Genomic DNA, 2696 nt, shown 5'->3' with positions numbered 1-2696 from the left:
TTTGATTATCTTGATTATTGAAGGCTACATTCGTTCAGCTAGTGTTTTGACAGATATTTTGTTGAACGTCAGGAGCTTAAACAAAATAGTATATGACAAATAACAGTCTTCCCAATCTTTGAGGATTGACCCAGGGCCAGGGCACTCCTTTTACACTTAACGGGGCTATTTGTAATTCTGCCTCAGCCTCAGCTTTGACTTCCTGCTTACACTGAACTTATAGATCAGCCAGTGATGAAAACTTAAGTCTTTTTTGGGCAGATGTCATCTCCTGGACCTGCACATTGCTTTCTAGTTTCTCCAGTACACAAAAGCACATTCGAAGCCATAATTTTTTGAAAAAACTCATTTCACATCTTCTCTTTTCTTCTTACTCCTTAGACTATGTATTGTATGTCATAACCATAATATTTTACTCCTGGAAGTTTTGGGTTTTTAAATCACTTTTTAATGTTATTGAAAAATGCCTACCCGTTTTCCACCCTGATTGTGTTTCAAGCTAAAAAATACAGATATGAATGCCTTATGTGAGCTCTTCTGTCTCCAGATATATCAGAACTGATAAGTTATATTATTAATACACAAGCGAGACTTTAAACAATATGAATTAAAGAGGGTAACATTATAGTCCTAAAATATAGAATAATTCCAAGTCATCCTATTAATCATATTAGTTATTATAAACCATAATTAATGCATTCATAATTATATTTTGAATAGAAGTTATAGGATTAATATTTATATTAATAACCTATTAATACTACTTCAATACATAAACATCAAAATGATAGTACTAGAGATATAAATTCATAATTATAATGGAACATTTTTAACAGATCCAATAAAACAAAAGACCAATATCACTACATCTTATACCAATAATACACCAATCTTACAAATATTGATTACTTAATGGTTCATAATGCAACTTCAACAGTCTTCCAAGGATTGAAAGTGTATGTAGTAATTGTAGGACACCAAAAATAATTATGCTGATGTCTAGACAAGGCCTTAAAGGGTTGTGATATTCAATATTCTTCTAAATAGAAAACAGGTCAAAGAGGAAATCATAATGGAAATTAGAAAATATTTTAAAATGAAAGCTAAACATCGGAATGTAACTAAATCCATACATAACAGACCTGTGGCATCTCATATGTGTATTATAAAAGACTGAAAATCCATATATTAAAAATAATCCAACTCAAAATACCAGAAAGAGTTCAAAGTAAATTAAAAATAGGAAAAATATAATAATGTAGAGCATAATGAAACTAAAACTAAGCATAAATAAACAAATCTTTTAAAATATTGTTATTTTCAAGTGACAAAAATGATACATTTGTAGGAAGGCTGATCAGGGTTAGTTGATAGAAGACATATACAACAAAATCACAATGACAAACAGACGTTAGCACCAGATTCTGCCAAAAATAAAACCTATCTTGTTATGAATGATTTTTATCATGAAATAAAAACTTAGCTTTAAATAACAAAGAATAGATGAAATAGAAAACACATAAACCTTACAACTCATATATTCAATTATAAAATAATTCAACTCCTTAATCTTGTAATATAAAAATTTAAATGTTGCCTATTTAATGATTCATGATGCAAATAATTAACTATAAAACAATTATATTAATACAATGACAGCAATATAAAAAATATTTGCCACTAAAGAAATTGCAGGTCTATATAATTTATCCTGCAAACTCTAATAATGCTAAAGGAAAAGCAACACGCCTATCTTACAAACCGTTGGCAGAGTATAAACAAAACAGAAAATATGTCACAATTCATTTTCTGAGGCTAACATAACCTCTTTACCAATAACTGAGATGGTAAAATTATGATTTTAAATTATGATTTTTAAATTATTTTTAATGGGAAAAATCATAATTATAGGTAACTAATTCAAGAACAGAGTGGAAATATTAAGCAAAATATTAGCAAACTGATCAAAACATACATCATCTCTTGGTTTAAATCCAATTCATTTTTACACTAGAAAATCAAATATTGTAATTTATCTGAGATGTTGAATAGGAAAAAAAGTCTGTCACAATAAATGCAGAAAAAGCTTTTATCTAGCTGCAATATATATGAATAAGGAAAATGCTCTTAGCAAATCAGAAATAAGAATGAAACTTCCACAACCTGAAAATAGTTACCTGCAAAAGCCAATAGCAAGTATATTAACCAGGAAATATTATTTTTCCTCAGATCAGGAATGAAACAAAGATGTACACTAATGCCATTTCTATTTGACTATGAGCTAAATGCTTTCTCCATTGACTGAAAAGTTTAACAGCTTATCCAAGATCATTTTATTCCATACATACATAATAGCATTTAGTTGTCACTAAGTTTGGTTTATATAGATGACTTGTCTATTCCACTTTTTTCCGCACTGGCTTCTTTCTCTTAAATATGTTGTGATATACATCTATGTTGCATGTAACTGTATGTCACTTAGTTCCGTTGCCAAAAAGTATTGCTGTACTATAGTCCGGTTTATTTTCCATCTTACTGCTGATAGTAATTGACTCACTTTTAGTTTGGAGTATTCATAAACAAATCTCTCAAACATTTCTAACACCTTGATACATATGTGCAAAGACTAAAGATTATCTAGAGTTGGAATCGCTGGGTTATACCATGCATGGATCATCAACGTTGCCAAACTGACA

This window comes from Mandrillus leucophaeus, unplaced genomic scaffold (assembly GCF_000951045.1).
Source record: "Mandrillus leucophaeus isolate KB7577 unplaced genomic scaffold, Mleu.le_1.0 Scaffold625, whole genome shotgun sequence".
NCBI classification, from domain to species: Eukaryota; Metazoa; Chordata; class Mammalia; order Primates; family Cercopithecidae; genus Mandrillus; species Mandrillus leucophaeus.
The sequence above is the reverse complement of the archived record's forward strand: the minus strand, read 5'-3'. Positions refer to the sequence as shown.